At 37.6% G+C, this 25129-nt stretch overlaps 1 protein-coding gene across 1 annotated transcript in view; it reads left to right on the top strand.

The window, feature by feature from the left end:
* The first annotated feature begins 13836 nt into the window (after positions 1 to 13836).
* The window catches only part of LOC124721817 (nonsense-mediated mRNA decay factor SMG7-like), a 199603-nt gene continuing 188310 nt past the window's right edge, over positions 13837 to 25129 (top strand). The window contains exon 1 of the mRNA XM_047246937.1: positions 13837 to 13933. The gene's annotated coding sequence lies outside the window, so the exon portion shown is untranslated. The remainder of the gene's footprint in view (positions 13934 to 25129) is intronic.

Genomic DNA, 25129 nt, shown 5'->3' with positions numbered 1-25129 from the left:
CGTCTACATATTTATTTGTCAACATAGTGACCATGGCGATGAAAACATTCCTCCCAATAACAGACCAGTTCGTTGATACTGTCACTGTAGAATGTTTGACTTTGTTGATGGATCCATAACATCAACTCTGCTTGCACCACTTCACTACTATTAAAGTCAAACCCTCGAAGGTGTTCTTTAAATTTTGGAAACAGATGAAAGTTGGGACTGTATGGAGGATGGTCGATGACAGTGAACCCAAGTTATCAGATTGTAGCAGATGTCACACGTGGTTTGGCATTGTCATGGTGAAGGAGAGGGTGCCTCATGTGTGGACGAATTCTTTGAATCCATGACTTCAGTTTCCTGAGGGTCTCTCACCCAGCATCATAGTTACAGTAAACACTGCCATGGCACATAGTTCTAAGTTGCATCAACAAAGTGAGAAAGCTGACCAAGTAAAATGCAAGATATGTAATACTTCAACCAATATTGAGAAAATAAGAAAAAATTGGAGGCATAATTTTCATCACACCCTCATATGTTATTTCTAGATCGAATTGCTGAAGAAACAGTTTCCATTTGGTTAGCCTATTAGGCAGCAGATGGTAATCTTTAAGGAAGTCAAAGCTCTGTGTTCTGTGTAAATAATTGTTTTGTGGGTACATACCGCATTTAATCGAATCTAGTGCGCACTTTTCTTTACCATGCGAAGTACTAAAAATTGGGTTGCACATAAGACTCGATAGCGCATTAGATTCGAGTACAAACTTGAATTGTTCACAGGTGTTTCTTACCCTATGTGATCTGACGTAACATAACATTTGTTAAACTATAGCAAGAAAATATATGTACAGTATCTGTAAATTGAAGAAATGAAGACGTAAATCGGGTAAGAGGTTATCGAGTTAAAAGAGCTGATATGTATGTATATTTCCAGTTCTGCAGGCGTCAGAACAAAATGCGTTACTGCCACGAGAGGAAAGTTTCTTTAGTCGTCGGTTCGAATAGAACGTGTTGTTTTCTTTTCTTTTCTTTTTTCTTTTTTATTTTATCGTTGAGGGAGTTGGGTTAGGTTGTTTGGGGAAGGAGACCTGACAGCTAGGTCATCGGTCTAATCGGATTAAGGAAGGACGCGGAAGGAAGTCGGCAGTGTTTATTCAAAGGACTCATCCCGGCATTTGCCTGGAGCGATTTAGGGCAGTTACGGAAAACCTTAATCGGGATGGCCGGACGCGGGATTGAACCGTCGTCCTCTCGAATGCGAGTCCAGGGTGTTAGCCACTGCGCCACCTCTCTCGGTGCTCGTTGAAATTTAGATACTGTCCCGTACATTACAAAGCATTGTTGTACTTTTCAACCTCGTTTCATTATTGTTGGCCTACTACAGTACTTCGCATTGTGTTTGCATTAGGTAGTCATGAAATGGAAGGCAACCAGAAAGAATATCGTATGAAACTACTTTCGAGCTTAAACTAATTCTTTATGCTGAAAAATATGGTAACAGAAGGGCAGGAAGAAAGTTCAGTGTAGCTGAGAGCAGCATTCGCGTATGACTGAAACAAAAATTGGCATTATTTGCAACTACTGCTACTAGAAAGAAATTCACTGGGCCTCGCAAAGGAAGACATTCTGACGTTTAAGTAAACGTTTTGGAATTCTTCCGGGAAAGGAGGAAGATTGGGCAACCTGTGACCAGTGACACCACAGTAAAAAAAGCAAAAGAGGTGGCTGCAGCTCTTAATACACAGAAGCAAAAGTTTAAGGCTAGCCGGGGATGAGTTTATCGCATTTTTGAAACGAGCGGGCTTATCTCTGCGACGCCGTACAACAATATGCCAAAAGTTTCCACAGGATTTTGAGATGAAACTTCAAGAATTTCAGCGGTATGTTATCACACTTCGGAAAGAGAAGAATTTTTCGATGGGCCAAATAGGCAACGCTGATGAGACACCAATTTGGTTTGATATGCCACGTAATCACACGATTGACGAGAAGGGTACAAAAGAAGTTACCATCAAAACATCTGGGTGTGGAAAACAGTGCGTAACAATACTGCTGGCAATCACGGCAGATGGGAACTAACATCCTCCTTTTTTAACCTTCAAGCGAAAGCAAGCCCCAAGACCCCAAAAAATGAAAAGGTATTCCATGATGACGTCATTGTTTGGAATCAAGAGAAGAGATGGATGACTGTAACTTCAACAACTTGACTGGCTCCGAAACTTGTGGGAACTGCGTCCTGGTGGGCTTTCCAAGCAACCATCAATGATTGTCTTGATGCATTTCGTGGTCATCTCACTGACGGCGTAAACAAGAAGATCCACAGCCTACCCAGTGACCTTGTTATTATTCCTGGAGGAATGACTTCTGTATTACAACCCCTGGACGTTAGTATAAATAACCCTTTCAAAGGTTACGTTCAGGAACAGTACGAAAAATGGTTTTGCAAACCAAATCGTGAACTGACTCGGACAGGAAAAATTAAACGTGCTGCACCCTACATTATTGCACACTGGGTTTCGGCTGAGTGGAAATGCATCCAAGCATCAATGATCGCAAAGTCATTCAAGAAATGCTGTATTGTATTTAAGATACCCTGGATGGCAGTGAAGACGATGTGCTCTGGAACGACTCCAAGGATGACAGGGAATGAGGAAATGAATTTGTTTCTGATGTGGACTCTTGCGAGTATTCCAGTAATTATGGCGTTAATGAATAATGATGAATAACGCCTGTAATTTACAGTATGTTTTTTTGTATGTCATGTTGGTAATCAAGTTACTCGTTCTTTTTTAATGATGAACACGTCACTTATTACTGTAATGAATAACTTAAATGTAAATTATTGTTGCTTTTTATAGTTCATTTATACATTCACTGTTGTTTGAAATAACGTTAGCATTGTAAAATAAATTTCAACAACAAAGAAATACCCGCCTTTGTGTGTGGAACCTTACACGCACATTAACTAAGCCCAGGGTGCTTAGAGCCCCCTTCTCTAAGCGCACTTGGGTAATTCTCAGCAGGCGCGTCCACGTTGCAGGGGTGGGCCCAGCTGTCGAGCTGGTGGCAAAGTTCTGCTGAGGACCCAGTATAGCTGGGTATAATGCGTTACCCATGCCCAGGGTTACGGATGAAGACCACATCGGCAAGGAAGGCAAAGAAAATAGACTTCGGTACGGTGGACTTTGTGTAAGTGCCACCTCATTCCCAGAGGAACCCAAGGGAGGGATAGACAGAGTCCCTGAACCCAGAAAGGCAATCGTCTAGTGGAAGAAAACCACAGTTAAAAATCACCTGGTCCTCCAGGTCGGGGGGTCAGGCGTTGGACCTACACTCCACCCTAGAAAAAGAAATCACATGCAGAACCTTCCAATTTAGCCTTGGAACGGAATGGATCAAAACGAAGACGACACAGGAACGAAAAAGTACAGTGAGAACTGCAACATGGAATATACAAGGAATTTCTACAAAGAAACGTGAAGTCTTTAAAGAAATAAAGCGCCTTGACGTGGACATAGTGGGCCTAACAGAAACCAAAGTGAAAGGACATGGTACAGAACAGACAAATGCGATAAAGAAACAACTCATGAAAAACCTGACCAGCTGGGAATATGTCAGTGAGAGGATTCTCCAAGTACAGATGAAAATAAAGGGCCATTCTGTGGTGATTTTTGATCTGGTCTATTCACCAAACGACGACACTGATGTAGCGAAGAAAGACTTATTCTGCACTCAATTGACAAGATCTCTTGAAAATATAGGGAACTGCAAAGAATTCATTTTACTAGGAGACCTAAACACCAGAACAGGATGGAAAGCTAATGATAACATAATGGGACAATATGGTGAAGAAACCATAAATAAGAATGGTGGAAGATTGAGAAAATTTTGCATGAAAAATGATTTAAGAATTCTGAATGGATGGTTCAAGCATAAGGACATCCACAAATACTCATAGATGAAACCAAGCGTTAACCTCAATGCCATTATAGACTATGTCATAATAAAGCAAACAACAAAGCTAGTAGTACAAGACGTGAGAGCTATGAGAGGTGCAGAATGTGGATCAGCAGATCAGACCATTTTCTGCTAATGTCTAAGATATAATTTAAGTTTATCAAATACACAGAATTTCAAGTGGAAACCGAGTCAGAGAAAGCCAATAATATTCAATATAATTTATTAAGCCTTGACCATAGTTCTATTCGTTTCTTGTACCAGCAAAGGCTAGCAGCAAAACTTGCTGCCATTGAAGGAACCTCTACAGATAAGATGTATGAGATGGTTAAAGAAGCCATCCATAACACAGCTTATGAAGCTCTGGAAAAAAAAGAAATCCAAAAGAGTAATACAATATGTTATGAGTGGTGGAACCAATCGGTACAAGAGAAGGTAGAAAGTAAGAAGAAAGCTTATAATAAATGGTTGAACTCAAGATCAGACAATGATTGGCAGGAATACAGAGAGTGGAGAAAAGATGCACAGAAAACAATAATTAAAGCAAGAAACGAAGCCTGCCAGAAAACTGGAGAAGAGATAGAAAAGAGCATGGTGAATGCGTAGGAAAATAAAGCCTGAAAGGTATTAAAAACAATGAGCACACAGAATAAAGATAAAGCTGATATAAACCTCATTAGCATGCAGGAATGGATACAACGCTACCAAGGATTACTAACTGAGAACAGAGCAGCATTCACTGAGAACCCACAAGACATTTGAATCAGTAATGATAATTTACCACTGATAACTCTGAAGGAAGTCCAAAATGCAATTAATGCCATGAAAAACAGAAAGTCGCCAGATCCAGGATGAACTTATATAGAACTGGTTAAAGCAGCACTGTCAATACTCTTTGTGATACTGGCAGTGATTTTTGACAAATGCCTTAGAGGTGACGAAGCCCCAAAGAAGTAGTAAAAGGCCACAATTACATCAATATTCAAGAAGGGCAACAGGAGAAATTGTGCAAATTATTGTGGTATTAGTGTGATGCCATCCATGGCGAGAGTCTATGGCCATATCCTAAAAAAGAGGCTTGAAGAAGAAATAACTGAATCTGAAGATCAAAATGGATTCAAATCTGGTCGCTCCTGTACTGATGGAGTATTTACCCTCAAAAACCTAATGAAGAAAAGGACAGCAAAGGGCCTTACGACCCATCTTGCCTTTGTAGACCTCCAGAAAGCTTATGACACAGTTCGACAGAACTAGCTACGGACAAGTCTAATTGGTAATGGCGTGTCACCGAGCTATGTGAAAGCTGTCAGACTCCTCTACCAAGGTTGCACGGCAATGGTAAAAGTGAGAAATCAACTATCTCAAGAGTTTGAGGTGACAAAGGGACTATCCCAGGGATGCCTACCCGAGCCTACACTCTTTAAGATCTACCTAGAGGATGCACTGAAATCCTGGAAAAGGAAATGCAGTGGAATGGGTATCCCCAAAGACGATAAGATCTTGTTCACTTTATGTTTTGCTGAAGACCAAGTGTTAGTAAGTGGAAATGAGGAAGATGCAAATTACATGTTCCGCAAATTAAAAGAAGAATATGAAAAGTGGGGTCTTGTCATAAACGTATCCAAAACAGAATATCTGAAAGTGGGAGAAAATGCTGTTAACGACTTACAACTCGGTGCTGATACTGTTAAAGGGTGTCATAATTTTAAGTACCTGGTAGTGACACTGTCGTCCAATGATAGAAGTATGGATTATATAAACAATAAAATTGGCCAGGGCAAGCGAGCCATAAAACAACTAAATGTTATTCTCTGGAACAAAAACACAACGCGCAGAGCAAAACATACCATCTACCACATAATTATTGAAAGTATCACAACATATGGTGCAGAGTTGTGGGAACTAACTCAGAGGCAGAAAGATCGCTTGCTGGCTGTCGAGATGGATTTCTGGAGACGGGGTTGTGTATATTCCAGGCTCAATCATATTAGAAATGATAAGATCAGAGAGGTTATGAATGTCGAAAGCACAATCCTAGACTACATAGAAAGGAAGTGCCTACTGTGGTATGGTCACTTACAGCGTATGCCAGACACAAGATGGCCAAAACGAGTATGGCAATGGACTCCACATCAAAGAAGAAAGCGCAGTAGACCTGCAAGATGCTGTAAAGACGACGTCAACGAAGTAATGGCGACGAGAGGTCTTAATGAAGGAGACTGGAATGACTGTGGAGATTGGGATGCGAGAGGCAGCGACAGCCATAAAAACCTCGCTCATATATATATAATATATATAATACCCTACCAGCGATGTGCCAAAATTCCTTTTTGATAAATGATTTCCATTTTTTTAATCCACAGACTATGGCTAATGCTTCTTTTACAGAAATGGTATAGTTTCTTTCATAATTGCTCAGTGCTCTACCAGCAAAAGCAGTTGATTTATGTATAACCTGCCACCTCTCTGTCTTTTCCTAGAACATTTGAACCCTGAGAAGAAAGTACAAACAATCAGATCCCCTGTGAGACAGTTAATTTCAGCTTTGGTTAGATAAAATTTTATCTTCAAAAGACTTTTAATTTTTCGAACACCAATTGCCATTTTTGGGTCCATACAAAAGCACTGTCCTTCTCCAGTAAATTATTTAAATGAGGATTGTTGAACGCTTGCCCTTCTAAACAACTTTGATAAAACCCATATATTCGTAAGGAGACTTTCACCTGTTTCTTGATCATCATAACATGCTCCAGAAACATGATATTCCTATCTATGAACTCACTCATTCGTACAACAAGAGCCTCCCAGCAGTGAGATCCAATTTTTGAAACCATCTGTATGGTAATGTAGGTTAACATTCATGGTATCGACCCTGCAGCCATTCAAACTGGTGGGCCGTCATTGAGTAAGCACAGAAAAAAATTATGAATTCCACATGATGCTTTAGGGCTTTAATAAAGCAATGTTGTATTGACTGGTTGTGTAACATAATATTTAAGGTATGGCTCTGACAGTCAGAACTCTGTGGGTTCAGCTCTTATCAGGTGCTTTGAATTTTTTTATTTTTAAATCTCCATCGAAATGCCTTTGGTCGTTATTTTATTAACTTAATTTGTTTCAATGTAATTTTTTATTTCTATTCCTTTGTTGCATTATTTTAGTAGTCATATTGACTTTTTTAATGGGCTAATAATTTTTTTCCTATGAGTCTTTTCACACTAGGAAATTTTTTTCATTTAATTGTAATTATTGTTATATGTCAACTTCGAATTAATGTATCCTATTTTATCATTCTATATTTTCGTCCATGTCACTGCATTCATTATTTCTATCATTTTACTCGAATTTCGTCTTACTCTTAATCCCTTCTTTCGTTTAAATCTTCATCTGCATTATTTTGTCCATAGTGCACTGAGAATTTATGTTTTAAATGTTTGGATGACTATTACCATTAAAAAGTACAGTTTGTAATGAAAAAATCATTTTTGACATCATCACACAGTCACTATTAAAATATTTCGACTTTTGTTTTTTAACCAATAAATCACCATTTTCAAATGTTTTGATATTATGATAGGTAATTCAATTCTTATGCACAAAAATAATTCAATTCATATACACAAAAATTCCAAGTGGAAAAAGATTGGTAGGAAGAGAAAATAAGGTGAGCTGAAAAAGTTAATATTATGGTGATTAAAATGATATCACAACGGACAATAAGCAAAAAATTACACTTAAACGAATTAAGTGAATGAAATAATGACCAAAGTCGTTTTGATAAAGACTTAAAAATTAAAAAACTTCAAGCCATCTGACGAGATTCAAACCCACAACCTTTCACATACAAGGACTGCAGCTTAACTATTATGCTGCCCAGTCAGTCAATTTAACATTCCTTTTTTAAAACTCTAGAGCATCATGCAAAATTCCTAAATTTTATTCCTCGATTATTCACAAACGAGGGCCCTCAAGGACGAATGGCTGCAGGGTGTTATATCTGGAACCTTAATCTGCATCACCGTATAGATTGTTTCAAAAATTCGTTCTGACCACTGGTGACCTCTCCTTGTTAGTGTTAAAATCATACCTCCTTTTATGAGGGAATTGAATACTTTACTAATCATCACTAAGTGTGCCTTTCAAGCTCGTGTTGCTGTCAACAAATCGTCCACATTCATAGTAATCTGTGAACATATCTCATTTCGAAGATTCAAGTGCCCTTTTAAATACCGACATAGAAGTATTTAATCTGAAAGACACCGTTTTGTTAGTAGCAGTTCTTTCCTGGAGGTAAAAAAGCAGTACACTTTCCTGACTCAAGTGCTAATGGTAGCCACCAATACCCAGCATTAAATCAAAGCCTGTCATAAATCGAATTTCGTAATGTTTTTGCAACATTTCATCTGAATTTTTTGGCTAGTCTCTTTCCCATTGCACTATCTTCTTCACAGTGCGATTGTCAATAACAACCTGGACTCAACAATCTTCTTTACCTACTTTTATTAGTGGGTTATTATGCAGACTATTACATCACTCTATTCTGCCCCATTTGACCATCTTCTCAATCTCTTTTTTAACCTCAACTGTCTTTGAAACAGTAATCAGATACGGTGGAATGAAAAAAATTATGTTCAACTATATGTAGCCAGTGTGTCTTTCCTTTACCAGCCCTGGCTTATCTGAGAACACTTTCTCAAATTATCCTTTAGCACTTGATACAATTCAGTCTTTTGTGCTAATGAAAAATCATTAATTCAGATTGCGACTTTCATGAAATCATTCTCTTCATATGCATGTTTCTTAATTGTCCTTGTATGGTATTATTCAGAACCATTACCTAAACCACCATTTCATCCTCTTAAGCTTCTGGTTAACTTTTAACATCAGACTGATACAGATTGCATACACCCATAGACCCAGCAACACCATATGTGCCTGAATCACTTGTTCCCACACTTCTAACTTGGACTAATTGTAGCACAACCCCTGTAGCTACTATGTGCAAATAAGTGAATGCAGTCTTTGTGTCAGCTTTGGCCACTACCTCTTCATCCAACTTTTCACTACCCAAAGCCATGTAAATTTCAGTTTAATCTTAATTATTATTACACAGTTTTTTCCTTTTTTTGCTTAAATAAAATCCAATATTAGATTTGTTTCGAAATCTGTTTGTGCACTGCTTACAAATCCACGTCTGTAAAGTTCATGAAATTTTGGTACAGTCCTGTCACCAGGCAGCCAAATGTATCACCACCCTTAAGCAAATTCGAACACTTGGTTTTAAGTTTTAATTTTGACCTTATGTTTCTTAAGGAACTTAAATATAACACAAATACTTTTGCTGTTTTTTTTTAACAAGAATTCAATATCCTTGTTTCGTGTCACACCTTTACACTAGAGTGATTTAATTGCTCTAATGTAATACTATACTGCATTAGCTTCGTATAAGAACAAATTAATATCATGGTAACTAGACACTGTAGTGCCTGATCTGTACCAAAGTTGGGAATGACTTTAGATTCAAAAAATATTTAAATATGGCCTGAAAATGGTGGGATTACTGTTAAGGCAATTACATTGTTACAAAGGATTTAGTAGTTTTAGGCTGAATCGTTCTGTATCACTTTATGCACTCACTACACTCCCTGTGTTAGTCATTATTCAAATTACTTTGAAGTGTCCACTGAACCACAGTGTTTGTTTTCAATCCTGGATCAAGAATCAGTACAATCTTACTTTGTGCCTTTATCACTTGAAAAAATACTCTTAGATAAAGAAATGAGTCACTGGTCCTAATGGATCAAAAATTTCATTTTTTTGTATTTGCACTCAGAATTACTAAATAATTTTCTTGTAAATTATTACCACTACACCTTAGTGAAAAAAATGAAGCAAAGAAGCACACATTTGTTTCTCTACGTTTGCCACTAACATTATTGAACTTACTCAAAGGGAAATGATGTCACTCATTAACCTTATCATTTTACATTAATCTTGCAAGATCCTAATTGGCAAATTAACCATGAACTGTAGCAGTTACTGTTCAGAACTCGTATAATAGCAATTTGCTTTTATAAGTTAACTAAACACTATTTGGAAATCGTGAAGCCAATTGATTTACATTTCTATTAAGTGACATTTGCGTAGTATCCTCGCATATCTTATGTAAAAATGTAACCATGTCCCACCATATTGCATTTCTTGACTTCTGTGCTTTCTGGGCTTTTAATGTGAGCTAATTCAACATAGACTTAATTTCAAAAAATTTTGTATCTCACGCATTTACATGACTGAGACTAATTGCTACTGTATATACATTAAACTGACACTTTCATTCAACATTATGCAGTGCTTTACTGCATAAAAATTAATTGCTTGTTTTGTACACCAGCTGCTGACTACACCACACTACTGTGTAGCTATGACTGATTGTCACTGACTGCCAATCTCTTAACAGTTGAAACAGCAAGGCAAGAAAAAGGCGCTAAAATAAAAGATGTAGTACATCCTTTACTTTTGTGGTTGAAGACTGTGTCCAAATATTTATTAGAAAATCATTCCCTCAGCAAGAGAGCAGTAATTTAAAACATTAATAAGTAAAAGAATTTAATGAACAAAATTGTTTCATTAACACAAATTATCAAGTGCGTATTGTAGAATTATCAATAACTAATCATTGGTTTCACAGACAAATTATAAAAAATATAATCAATACTAAATTATTATGACAAAGAATATGAGATAATAAGAAAAAAGTAATGTTGTTAAATTAAAACACATGTTTCTTTCCCCAAGTCCCCTATTCTACCTTCCTGCTGCTGCAAATAGCTTTGTCAGTGGACAGCAGGAGCCATGAAGGGCACAGATGCGTCTTCTTGCCTGCTTGAGAGAACACTTCGGCTTGGCTCAGTAGTACTCATTTAACACTGTACACTCTTTTACAAACATGGCATGGATATACATGGTGTTTCATAATTAATGGCGTAAATTCATGCAGTTTAATTGTGGCTTTGTCCTTATTAGCTACTACTGACGTGATTCTGTGTAAATGTAATGGCATCCCAGTTATGAAAATGTAATAATACTGTATAGCATTAAGAAAAGTTATTAGAGTTACTTTGGTAGAAATGCAGGTGTTCTGGATGAACACAACAACAGTTACATGACTGTACTCATAGTTAAATGAGGTGTTCAAAGTGTCGTCCTTGTACCAGGAAGCACACCTGCACCTGTTGCTGCAGTAACTTTCGAAACTTCGAACATGCTTGAATCATTTCGTAATTATTGACTCTATTCCATTTCTTCAACAATGTTAACCAGAGTGGCGTACACAGAAATCCATGGGGTTCTGATCAGGTGGTATTGGAGACCACAGTACAGGTCCTCCTCTCCCAATCCACCTTTGGCCACATTAGAACGTTAGATGTCGTCTCACCAAAATGTGCCAGTGCTCTATCATGCATGTACCACATCATCTGGCTTTGGTCTAAGCGAACATCCTCAAGCAATTCTGCCAGATGGTGCCACATGGGTGAACCCTGCTTTATCTGTAAATAAAATTTTACTGTCAAACATAAGGTTTACTACAGATCTTTGTTGCATCCACTGACAGAGCGCTAGTCTAGGACCAAAATCCACCTCACTAAGACACTGGTCACATTGGAGGTGGTATGGGTAAATTGCATTGCGATTCATTATTCTCCAAAGATTATTCTAGCTCATTCCAGGAATCTGGGTGGCAAGTCTCTGTGTCAAGATTTCAGAAGTGTGTTTGACTGTTTCCAGTTCCACATCTTCAAGCACAGGCCTATGCACTCCGACACCACGTGTAAAGTTCCCAGTTTTTTGGACACATTGATGCACCCTTGTGAATGGTTGACTCTCAGGGTCTCTTAGGACAAGGTATCCTTCTTGGTGCAAGTGTTCAGCCTCCCATGCAATGGCATTAGTCCTACCATACATCAAATGCATATTCGCATGCTACTCCTTACTGTAATGTCCCATGTTACCACCAACACTCATACAACACAACTGGTGCTTCGCAAACAACTGTCAGGACTGACACTCTGACTGTGTACTGTACTGTTGTATCCATTCTGTTTGCAACTCCATGTCTCGAAAACATAAACAAAGACCACACAATGGATCAGCATGTGGCGTTTACACAGAATCACGTCAGTGGTGGCTGGTAACCATGAAGTCTCACTTATCTCCCAGATGATTCATTTGTGGACCTATGTTTACTGAGATTTTTTTCGATTCTAGTATGGTGTACTTTCAACAGCATGCATTTACACCATTAATTGTGATATACCCTATGTACTTGCCTTCCATTATATTCAACATGCAACAGCAGTGTGTGGGTAGCGGGTTTATGCAATCCTTGTAATTCTGTGGTCTCTTGCTGTGCACTAAAAGGAACGTGTAGATGAACACATAGATTTCTGTCACATGTTGCTCCCCCATGTACATATATGGACAGTACATAATTTTTTTTGTGCTGCAGCAAGGGGACGAAATTAGCTAACTGTTAAATCATGTAATAAAGTGTTTATTTAAAAATGAAACAACGACCTATACAGTGTCACCAGCCTATGAAGTGTCTTAGTTCAAGAAATTCTATGGAAATACTTGGAAGCACGTTGTCTTTGAACAACTTTACATATTGGGCTTCCATGTACATCTTGCCTTCGTTTATTTTATGGTCTTCGCTCTCCTCATGTTAATTGGGATATCATGTAGGTAACATTCTATCAGATCCTTTTGAGCAAGAGAACAGGGTCCTTCAAGGTAGTGTTTTAAAGGTGCTACACTTACCACCTGCCAACAAGTAGATGGCAGTGGCCATTGTTAATTAAGAGGCTGGAAGAGTGAACAGGAAACACAGGCTTTAAATTTTCATCTGGAAAATCTGTGTGTTTCTTTTAAGGATTCGAATCGTGTTTAAATTTTATAGGTCATAGAATGAAGTATATCCGTTAATTTTAGGGAATTAGTGAGGTTTTTGGGGCTCCCTTTTTTTAATTTTCACATATAGTATATCTGAAAATACAGTCTCCCAAATCAGTCAGTATCTTAAAGTATGGTGCTCATGAGATTTACTTATTACTTATCTGTTCACACAACCACAGCCGGTCCTTGGCGTCACTCAGTCCAGCCTTCCGCACCTTCCTGTTAGCCGTATCTTCATCTCCCAGACCCAGTATATGCATGTGTCCTATAGTATTACCCTTCCATCTCATTCTCGGCCGTCTTAGTGATCTCCGTCCTTCTGCTTCTCCATTTGTTACTGTCTTTATTTCCGTAGTTTACCTTCCCGTGCGACATCTCACGCACCAGTGGATGGAAGAGTGGCTGAAAGCAATTATTTGCAGTCGGTGAAATCCATTGTCAGCTGTTGACGTCCATTTTTCTGGCTGCAGAGACGTGACGAACTGATCAGCCAGTCAAACGTATCGGTTGTGGTATAGTAGTTTTTCCACAGTAAAATTTTAAGACTTCCAAGCAGATTCTTCCCAGGTTCGAGTCGTGTCCCGGCACAAAGTTTTAATCTACCAGGAAGTTTCAAATCAGCGCACACACTACTGCAGAGTGAAAATTCATTTTGAAGGAAAATTTTGAATTTAATTTAGTACAAAGTTTTCTCTTTTTCTCTTTTCAAACTGTTTTAGTATGAACGCTATAGATTGAGATGATGCCGTGTTAATAATAATAATAATAATAATAAGCTTTCAGCATCGTATCATTTATGCGTTTGTTATAATTATAGTGACTGTGTGAGAGCGTTATGGCTTTTTTAAAATACAAAACGAACCTGCAAGCGGTACGTATCGCTTCCACAGTAGGCTATCAAAGTATTTCGTAGAGTGCGACTATTTAAAAAACAATTGCCAACGCTTGTCTGTCGCTCTGTGAAGTGCTTGTGAAATTCTGTGTTTTGAACAGGAGTGTGCTTGTACGTTTGGATTAACGAAAAATATACAGTGTTCAGGTAAGTTTTTTCAGTATGTGTTGATTATTGAGAGAAACCAGCAGACCTCAATGTTCAAGTATTAGTGATATTGTGGAACTGCATTAGCGTAACGTAAATAGATTGACAGCCGTGAAGATAAGGGTGCTTCCTCCCGAATAATAAACGCAATGTTAGAGTGAAGTGTGTGGCTATTACATTTTGTGACAGTTTTACAATCGAGTGTATGCCCATACTACACAGTGTGTGTACGCATGTAACTAAGCGTGAGTGAAACTTGGTACGCACAAAGTGGAAAAAAGGGGGAAACACCGCGTTAACGGTAGTAATTGTCATTGCCTAGACTTCTAGGTATGCTTGATTATAGAAAGACAGTACTACAATAACAGAACAATAGTGACCTGTTGTGGCAGCTCTAGGCTGCCAGCAAACGACGACTTGCGTGTAACCATCAAATTGCAAATGTATAAAGTGAGCAAACTTATTGACATTGACATATCGGTCAGTTTTCAAAGAAAACATAGTCGTTTATCTCGTCTGAGTACTTTTCTGAATAAATTGCAGATATGGTCATTGTTCCACGCTTTAGCTAATTCGAAAATGGTGTAATTTTTTAGATTTTGATGCCGTATATAAGATAATGGCTATTGACAAATAGCAGTGCACTTTTCGAACAATTTTGGAGTATGTTTTATATTATATTCTTACGCGTTTGTAACTGCTTTACGTACGTCATGAATATTCATTCATATGCTGACAAGATGAAAAATATAGTCGACACCACATATGCAGTAAAATGTTGTAATAAACAGGATTGTGGTGTCAGAATAACTTCCTAGAACAGAATATGTTGTATTAATACACACCAGGTTTGTGTCCCTATGCAGCAGGTGGTTGGTTGACATTTCAGATGGTTTTCTCAGACTGAAGGGGTGAAGTCTTCGCTGTGAAAAAATAAAAATCAGTTGCTGTGCTTATCTTCATTGGTTGATATCCTCTTACATTCTGAGGTAACTTAATCGAATTGGTTGTATATTTTTACCTTGAGAGTTAGTAGAGCAGTTTGTACTACTAAGAGCATCATAGAGGTGCTCTTTCAGGAGGCTGAAAAGTTTTCCATTACAGTGATCTGCCACTGTGTATGACACTAAAAGAACACTACACCGTATTTGCAGATGACACAACCATTATGCTAAAGTATCACACTGCAGTGTAGAGCACTCTGCAACCACTATATTTGGAGCAGCTCTAGATTGGTTCACTTCTGTTGGTCTGTCTCTCAGTGTTAACAAGACTCAATTCATTCAGTCTCAAATGGCAAACAAAATAATATTGAAATAAAAAATGGCGACAAAGAAATATTGAGAGTTAGGCTTCCAAATTCATGGGATTACACATTAACAACACTAAACTGGTCAGTTAACATCATTGACCTATATAAAAGACTGAATTCAGCAGCATTTGTCATTAGCTCAATTTCACCTCTGTGACTTGGAAACAATGAAAGCTGTGTACTTCGGATATTTCCATTCACTTATGATATGTGGCATCATATTCAGGGAAACAGGTCATGAGCAAATAAAGTCTTTATTGCGCAGACTAGAGTCGTTATAATGATGGGTAGCGTGCACACTAGGTGCTGTTCCAGAAGCTTATTGAAACAACTAGGGATCCTCATCATGCCGTGCCAATACATTTTTTCACTAATGTGCTTTTTGAACACTAATCAATGTAGAGGACAATCACTGAATATCATGATCATGATACAAGAAGTAAACATGATCTTCACAAAGATATACAAATCACAGTATGGTACAGAAAGGAGTACATTATTCAAGCATAAAAGTAAACAATAAACTTCCATTTCATATTAAATCAGTCATTGGGGATAAGACCAACACTGAATCTCAGCTAAAAATCTCTCACTTCTAAGTGCAATCAAGAAATGATCTATGAAACAGTTGTCATAAACTTCATTTCTTTGATGAGCAATAGCACAAATGTCATGCAGTATAGTGTTTTTTCTTCCCTATAATTGAATTTAAATATCAATTTTTTAATATAATTGTATTTTGTTTCGGATTTATTTATGATTATGAAATTGTTTTGGCAGGCTAAAATCTTGCTATAAGTCACATGTAAGTATTTTATTCACTTCGTACAAAGTGTTTTGGTGACTGTGCTGAACTGTCAGAAAGTAAACTTTTTGTGAAGGTTGGACAGTACCAACCTATTCTGGTCCTTGGTGCACAACTGTAGCTGAGGCTGAAACTCTGAATTATGCTCAGTGTGAATGAACATCCAAAGTACTGCTTTATATAGTGTATGCATCAGACTTGAAATTAATTTAAAGAATATCCAGTATAAGTGGATATCAAAATTGAAGTAAAATACTACTATGATTAACTTCATACACATAATATTCTAGGAGACACTCAAGATAATTGAAAGAGTAAATATATAGTGTATCCAGAGTGTTGAAGAAAAAAACAAACATTTAGAAGTAATAAAACTCCTGTAGTACAAAATTTATACTATGTGTTTCTCCTTGGAATTTCAACATGAACTTTCTTATCTGTACTGTGGAGCGCCATTTTTATAACTTTATCTGGCATAGCCCATATCAATTCAGGCAGGCTATGAAAAAATTTTATTTAATTTACCATATGTTAAAATGAAGGACTAAGTAAGGAACACTAATTTTATTATTTTCTCAAAAAAATTTCTGCTCTGAGATACAGCCCTCTAAAGATGACACTGCACATACCATACCTTTTTAAGATGTGAATTTTGTAAAAAAAAAAAAAATTAATGCGGTATCTCTGTAACAGTTCTAGATACTTTTATTTTATTTGAAAGATAATTGGTTTATGATTACACGAGATCCTCCATTTGGATTTACCTGTCAAAGTTCTTTTACTATAGCATTCTGAACTTACTTTATAATTTATGGAAAAAAAAATTCTGTTGATTCGTACCGTATAGTTCTACATTTCCTGAAAAGGAGAGCTTCCACTTTTATGTTGAACAGGTTTTATAAGAAATTGAAAGTTTTGCCATACATAAACCTTTTTTATTACCACATTATCACATAACAGGCACATAAAAATCAAAACCTAACCTTATTTAACATAATTTTAGTTTTGAAAGCTGAGTAAGACACTCATTTTTCAAGCATTTTAAATGGTTCCAAAAAGGATGTGAAAGGTCCAAAGACTTAAAGGTTTCAGTTTATACAACTTCTGTGCACTCTGTTTTGCACTGAAATTAGCCAGTCAATGAACTAAAAATGTGTTCCACTGCTGCAGTATCTTCCTTTGATATAGAGTGATGCCTTCCTGTTGAACCAACAGGAACTGGAGCACTTACAATCTTCAAAACATTGTATACAGGAAGTGAACACTAATGGCATTGCTGCCGTCCTTCACCTGGAAACCTATATCCAGCAGCTGGTCCACGTGGTAGCATAAAGACACACACACACACACACACACACACACACACACACACACACACACACACACACACACACTCACACATATCCCCCATCTCAGGTTGTGAATCTGAAAATTATCCTGCTGTTTCTGAGGTGCTGGCCGAACAAACAAAATTTCTTCTTTCTTGCTCTTTAATGTGCATGCAATATGAGTTAGCCCATCACTTTGAGTCAAAAGATGTGTTGTCTGCATTCCTATCACAGCTGTAGTTAGTTTGGAATATTCTTCTTTTTTTTCTGCTCACAGAATTCTTTGATTTCCTCTTTGGGCAAAAGAATGAGGGCTATGGATGTGTAAAATTTCACAACTCTCGTAAATACATCAGCATTCTGAATCACTGCTGTATTTGGTCTGTAAAGATTATGTTTTGTAGCATAGAGTTTCAGCAGGCTGCCCACACCATCACGAGGCCCCTTCCCATGACCAGTAGCACTGTATACCCAGTCAGTTGGCACAAGCGACTTACTCAATTCAGACAGCTGGTAACGATTTTTAAAATGACTAGGAACACCATCAGAAATAATGATGATCTCTGCCTCTGTTTGCAGTTGAAGAATTTTGCACATTGCTAGCAAAGCATGTGCTGAGTCATGTCTAGTGTCATCATTTATAATTGCAACATTTGTGGTCTTGTTTTGAAAGTGTCACTCGTGTAAAAACTGGAACCTGCTCATTACTCCAATGATACCGTTGTACTTCTTGTGGGAGAATTACAGACCAGTTCTCAGGAAAATCACAGTGAAGCACTAAATATTGTTCGTCAGCCTGTACACACCCTGTCACTTGTGCAATGTGGTGTTGTTACAATGTCTTCAGATGCTAATGTGTTACTGCTTTCACTGACCATTTACCAAGTTTATCAATGAAACTGTCAAAGGCAACAGTTTACTTAATTAGTTTATTTTCCTGCCATGTTGGATATGTAATTTATGCAGAGTTATCTGCTACGTCTTCCAGGCCGAGTGTCTGTAAAGACAGTCCTCCCTTTCCATGGCAGTCACCACATTCTTGAAACAAACAAGTCTCTCGCTTTACATCACAGAGTACTAAAGGCATCACACACCCAACCAAGGTGTCGTATGACATGTGCTCCAGTAAGTTCCTCAAAGTTACCACACAAAGTTCAAAATTTGCGCAGTACACACATCAACCGTCATCCCTAGGTCTTAGTGCATAAAATTTTGATCTTCCAATATGTGAAGTTGTATAGTTGCTCTTATAAACTACAGAAGTTTCTTTAATACTGCGAGTCATGTACCTCTTCACTTTCACATCTTTTTGACCTTCATATGTTACAATTGTAGTGTCTTTTTTGCTGGCACTCTAGCGAGAACAGTCCCATTTATCTTCCAGATAAAATGACTGCACTGTTTGAACTGGAGCTGCTTCTACAGGATGACCATAATACGGATCAGGTGTCCCAAAGACTACTTTTAGAAACCTCACATTTCTTGATTTGCTATCATCTACTTTGATACTGATGAACGTGGTTCAAAATTGTTTTCTTTGAAAATGTCTGCGGAATAATAGTTAAAACTTGCACCTTTTCACTGTACAATGCATAATATTCAACAGGTGAGTTGATGTTTGTGAAAAATTCCTGGCATGAGGTGTAAGAAGATGGAATTTCTACTTTGAAGAGTGTGGTCAGTTTTGCTGTAGTGTATTCATCCATAGCTTTAGTAATTTCTCTGTGCTTTCTTGATGCATAGAGCTTATGACTCGACTTCACTGACCATGGTTTCTTCACAGGACTAACATCTACCTCTGTAGTTGACTAATTCGGGGTATTTAATTCTTCCTCTACTGATGAAAAATCTACATCATCTGCACCATGGGAGGCTTCACCTTGTTCAAATACCATCATTGTTGTTATTCTGTCAAAACATTTAGAACACAAAAAGTCATCACTGGAAACCTCTTCACTTTGAAACAGAGTCTTCAAATTAGAACACTTACTCCCAACTTAAACAAAGTCTGTTTTTTTGTTTGTCTTATATATCATTATTTTATTGATATGCAAATAGTCAGCACCCTTTACTCTCTTGTGGCCCCAGTCACAAGACATTTCAAATACACAATACACACTGCAACTGTGCCAAGTGGCAAATTCCTCGCGAAAACAAAGAACTCACTGGATGGTCTCGGATTTCTTAGAAGCCTCTTCAGTAAACAAATTAGCACTGAACAAATTAGCAATGAACAAAAATGACAAAGAAACTACAACAAAGTGTACAAAATATCTGCAACAATGAATGTGAAAAGAAATAAATGCAACAAAGACAATAGAAATGAACACTGTAACAAATAAATTAGTAAGAAGCAATTTTAGTGAAGACATACGTTATCCTTGAAAGTTAAAAAAATGATTGTTTAAAAATAAAACCTCCCCAACTTAAAAGTGGAAGCTCTCCTTTACACAGAATATAGTACTACATGGTACTGATCAACAGGAAAAAATTTAACTTTTCTCGATTGGAATTTTGAGAAAAAAAATTATATAAGAAAAATTTCAAAAGGTGACAGTAAAAGTACTTTGACAGGTATGTCCAAACAGAGGATACCATTGTAATCATATAGCAATCATCTGTCAAATAAAAAGAACTCTAACAAAATATCTATAACTGTTACAGAGATACAGCATTTTAAAAAAATTTTACGAAATTCACATCTTCAAAATGGTGTTCGCAGTGTCATCTTTGGCGGCCCATATCTGGGGGCAGGAATTTTTTTTTAGAGAAAACAAAAATTGTGTGTCTTACTTACTCCAGATTTTAACATAGTCTAATTTCATTAACATCCGAGACTATTAAGGTAACCCCCTGCCTGAAGTGATACAGATTAGGCCTTACACAAAAGGAAACGACAACGAAAAATGCAAGTCAGATTTTTGAGTTGAACTTAAACATGCTTATAAATGTACTATAACATGATAGAGACACCATACACCTCCACCCATACTCAAATCTCCATACAAATTCAGGCAAAGAAGTAATGTTTTGTCTTAAGAACATGATAACATGTAAAGCAACAAAACCTTGTTCAGGTAGACAAATGAGTTGTTAGTTAATAATACGTTCTATTCCTTACCGTGTGACAACTGAATTACTTAACAGAATCTAGTAAGTGGTTTATGTATCTTCCTCTATTATTTATTTCATTTTAAGTATGGTGCCGTTGGCCATGGGCACACTGGGAAACACTAAAACACAATGCTACATTGAGGAACAAGAGAAGTGGTGCCTGAGGGGAACATTAGTTGTTTTCCCACCCCTTGTGGTCCCTCTTCTGTAGATGCCCACACCAACACAAAGCCTTGTCCTTAGCTCAGGCCCAAAAACATGCTGTTATTATGCAGTGTCGTATCAACAGTTGCTGCATGTCATGTGACATAATGAAACAGTTATCCTCAAACAAATCTCTGTATTTGTAATATGTGGCAGTCACTATGTAATTTCTCAAAATGCTTGTGTTGTTCAAGTTAAACATGTAAAAATAAAGAAAATGTTACATGCGACTTGTGGCTGCTCTACAATTTTCAACGCCTATCACTTTTTACGTGGCAACACTGAACTGTAATCACACATTTCACTTGTGTTTATCAATGGAGTTACAGCCAATACTACACAACAGTACCGTGTTTACCACTTTTCTCCCAGAGTGAACCAAAACCGTGAAGTTGTTCTCTACTATGTCTTTTGCTCTAATAACCTATAAAACATGACAAGTGGCAAAATTCACTCTACTCTCATTACAATTTTGAGCATAAGGTACAGTATGTAGCAAGCATGGCACTGTATATCATCAGCAAATAATTCACATGAAACACACTATCATATGTATCTATAAAAATACCACATGCACAGGGACATGTTGTTTTTGGCAGCATGTGAGGAGGGCACATATGGCCAGATGGATGAACAGTACAGGAAGAGCCTAGAATAATAGGGCAGTGTCAAAATGAAGCTAGGGGAAGTTTACATTGTATACAATGGTACGGGACAGAGGGAGTATGTTAATTAAACAGTGTTGAGGCTGCTCAAGGAGAATGGCTGCTCTGGGGGATACTGGATTGTGGAAGTAGGACCATAAACTTAAGTGAGAGGAAGAAGGAATCATGAAGCAGGTGTGGGGGGGGGGGGGCAACAAACATATAGAAAAAAACCACACACACACACACACACACACACACACACACACACACACACACACACACACACACACACACACAGAGAGAGAGAGAGAGAGAGAGAGAGAGAGAGAGAGAGAGAGAGAGAGAGAGAGAGAGACTAGCAGACACTGATGCCCCAATCTCTTTTACATTCGCCCCACTCTATCTGTACAATTCAAGTTTGAAGGCTAAGGTTACTGACCTCACAACACTATAATTTTGATAGCAAATGACTTTAAATATTGTAAAAATTATTTGGAGTGAACTTAAAATCTGTAAGATCTATAACAGGGAGGGGGTGGAGGCTGTGAGTCAAGATTAACAAGCAAAATCTCCTCTTCCATGTCTTCACGCATTGCTACATAAATGAAATGCATTGTTAATGTGGGTGTTGCCAATACAGCAACAACTTATTGGTTATAAACAACTGTCCCACCTTCAACACTCCCCCCCCCCCCCTCCCCCCTTCGCCACGAGAGACTCCTAGCAATACCAACATACACACAATTGTTTTAGAGCCTTACAAGTCATCTTTGTATCCATAAACTTCTACATTTTCATTCTAATAATAATGTTTTGTAAACATATTCCCTACTGTGCGGGTGTGCGTCATAACAACATTGAGATATCGAAATAAGCACAAAGTATTTAATTCAAGCCGGTTTCACTGCCCTGACTACAATGTGCATGGCCACTGCTTGATACAAGAAACTTTCCAGAGCTGACACTTTTAAGACCTCACTGTGCTCAAGAGTCTAGGACTTATCCCTATATGTTTCAGTGATCCGAGAGCAAACATACATGTGTCACTATTTTCCACACACTGATTACCATATATTATTTGACACACACTCATGTGCTTAGAAAAGGACAGAATACAATGATTTAACCTCCCAGTTGCTGCACAAACATTCCGGCCCCATTCCATATGTGGCTAACTCACTATGGCCCTCTTCTAATGCTGTGGGTGTCTGCAATGTGACCAGACACCCATCTACTACAGTCACAGACTACTGAGACCATGACAATAGCTCTGGACCCAGCTAAGCTTCCGTCAGCCAAACCTCATTCTCAATTCAGATCTTTCTGTACAGTGCAACATCAGATTTTCCACTCACTCTCATGCAGCCACAGACACACCATGTGGCAATGCACTTTGTATCCCAGACACTCATCGCAAGGTACTGAGACTCTCCCATGCAACCCCTCTCTTGCAAAGCAGCTCGGCATGTAAAACAAAGCCTTTATGCCAGAAGGCATTCCCTCCTACCAGCAAGGGTTTGTGCCCACATGTGTACCAACAAAAAAGTTTCAAGCTCCTGCCTTTCATGGCCAGAATGCTCACATAACTGTGTTGTGTTTGATATCTTTGAGTCATACCCCAGTCAGAAGACATTTCAAATACACAATACACATTGCAACTGTGCCAAGTTACAAATTCCTCGCAAAAACGAAGAACTCACTGGATGGTCCCAGAAGCCTCTTCAGTAAACAAATTAGCATCGAACAACTACCATACAGAAACCTGCAATGAACAAAAACGACAAAGAAACTGACAAGAAACTGCAACAAAGTGTACAAAGTAACTGCAACAATGAAAGTGGAAAGAAATAACTGCAAAACAGACAGTAGAAATAAACATTGTAACAAAGAAATGAGTAAGAAACCACTTCAGTGAAGATGTTCATTAGCCTTGAAAGTCTAAAAAACATGATTTTTTTAGAAATAAGACCCTTCCAACTTAAAAGTGGAAGCCCTCCTTTACATGGTACTAATGTTCAGAAAACAAATGTTACTTTTCTGGACTGGCATTTTTGGAAGAAAAAAAACTGAGTTAAAAAAAATTAAAAATGCGACAGTAAAAGAACTTTGACAGAATTGTACAAACAGAGGATACCATTGTAATCATAAACCAACCATCTGTCAAATAAAAAGAACGCTAACAAAATATCTAGAACTGTCACAGAGATACAGCGCTTTAAAACTTTTTACGAAATTTGCATCTTCAAAGTGGTGTTTGCAGCTTTTGATGCCTGTACCTCGGGGCTTTTTTTTTTTTTTTTTTTTTTTTTTTTAAAAGGAAAAATGTAATAAATAGAAACACCCTTCTAGAAGCTATGACATGACTGACTCTAATGTTATTTTATGCAGAAATGATCAGGTTTTGTGAGTACCTTGTTTTTTCAATACTTTATGCCATAAGATTTTGAATTAAAGACAGTGAATTTATTTACCAAGAAGTTGAGTATGAAGGAAAATATGTACTGTGAGATTACTTGCTTGTCAGCTTTAATAACCAAATCATAATTACCTTTGTTGGCTGTTTTCAGTGTTATTTTTAGTCATCTGAGTTGACAGGAAAGTGTAGCAGAAGTCTTATACAGCCTCTGGTGGCATAAAATAAAATTAATCTGCATTTAAACATGTGTAGCATGTGTAACATGTGCACACAGAGAATTCTAGGTACACAAAGTCAGTAATTAAATACATTCAATACATTCATATCATTGAATATTTCCATCAACAAAGGATGTACTGATAATACTGTGTTAATACACAGATATACTACTACTACTACTACTACTACTACTACACCGTAGTAGTGGTGGTAGTGGTAGCAGTAGTATACATGATTGTCGTCGGTTACCATAGTCATCAGTTTTTTTTCTTCCACCAACACAAAGCATATGTTTTATTTTAATTTTTTTTACGAGTAGTATTGAGTCTTTTGGTTTTTGCAGTTTTTGCCATATGAGAATTTTGTGTAATCCCCCTTTTGTGCTGGCCACAAAATGAAGCATGATATAGCAACAACACACCCAAAATATTTGTGAAACTTGGTATGTATGTATTTCAGCTATAGAGTGTTAACCCTAGCAATACCAATGCGTTTTCCATACTTTAGCAAGGAGGGTAGTTTATGCCCCCAATAAAAACAACTAAAAAAAATCATTAATTGTTGTTTACTTTTATTAAAAACATACTTTTAAAGAGATACTGATGTGTAAGTAGGGTCCAAAACCAGAAAATATCCTTTAACACACACTACCTTTAACAACGCACTTTCAGTAACATGGGGAGTACTTTTAAAAAAATTGTTATTGTGGTTAAGTTTTACTCTTAACTTGATTTATAAAGAGGTATTGATGTGTAAGAAATTTCATGAACATGGAAATTTTGAGTGACATTCATTGGGGAAAGTGAATTCTACTGCTAAAACATAAATTTCTGGGTTAGGTGTAACTGAAAAATTTATGCAATGGAATCTACTATTGTTGCTGATAGCACACGTTGTTGACGTACCTACCTTACCTCCGAGCAAATGAGCTCTCCTGTCTTGCGTTACCGGCATGCGCACAATCGAGGGAAACAGTCACTTGTGAGCGAGCGGTCTAACGTGATGGTGTCACTGTTTTCGAAACAGAGACAACGGAGTTGGATCAAGATTGAATGTGCCAGAGGTCATACAGAACGACAGTGTCATTAGGGTTTTCAAGAGGCATGTGGGGAATCAACATTGCTGTACAGAACAGTGGCACGTTAGGTAAA

The sequence above is a fragment of the Schistocerca piceifrons genome, chromosome X (assembly GCF_021461385.2).
Source record: "Schistocerca piceifrons isolate TAMUIC-IGC-003096 chromosome X, iqSchPice1.1, whole genome shotgun sequence".
NCBI classification, from domain to species: domain Eukaryota; kingdom Metazoa; phylum Arthropoda; class Insecta; order Orthoptera; family Acrididae; genus Schistocerca; species Schistocerca piceifrons.
This window is presented reverse-complemented; position numbering and strand designations above follow the sequence as displayed.